The sequence below is a fragment of the Mirounga leonina genome, unplaced genomic scaffold, assembly GCF_011800145.1.
Source record: "Mirounga leonina isolate KUSES-001 unplaced genomic scaffold, KU_Mleo_1.0 Mir_180, whole genome shotgun sequence".
Classification (NCBI taxonomy): domain Eukaryota; kingdom Metazoa; phylum Chordata; class Mammalia; order Carnivora; family Phocidae; genus Mirounga; species Mirounga leonina.
In genome coordinates this window covers 36,257,234-36,257,705 of record NW_023270469.1, presented here as the reverse complement: position 1 = coordinate 36,257,705, position 472 = coordinate 36,257,234, and positions in this window count along the sequence as shown.

The following is a 472-nucleotide window of genomic DNA, read 5'->3' as shown; positions in this document are numbered from 1 at the left end:
TTGTAGGTTACATATCTCTTCTCCCGAGCTGCTTTCAGGATTTTCTCTTTGTCTATGAGACTCGTAAGTTTTACTATTAGATGTCGGGGAGTTGACCTATTTTTATTGATTTTGAGAGGGGTTCTCTGTGCTTCCTGGATTTTCATGCCTGTTTCTTTCCCCAAATTAGGGAAGTTCTCTGCTATAATTTGCTCCATTATACCTTCTGGCCCTCTCTCTCTTTCTTCTTCTTCTGGGATCCCAATTATTCTAATGTTGTTTTGTCTTATGGTATCGCTTATCTCTCGAATTCTGCCCCCGTGATCCAGTAGTTGTTTATCTCTCTTTTTCTCAGCTTCTTTATTTTCCATCATTTCATCTTCTATATTACTGATTCTCTCTTCTGCCTCATTTATTCTAGCAGTTAGCGCCCCCATTTTTTATTGCACCTCATTAATAGCCTTTTTGATTTCTACTTGGTTGGATTTTAGCT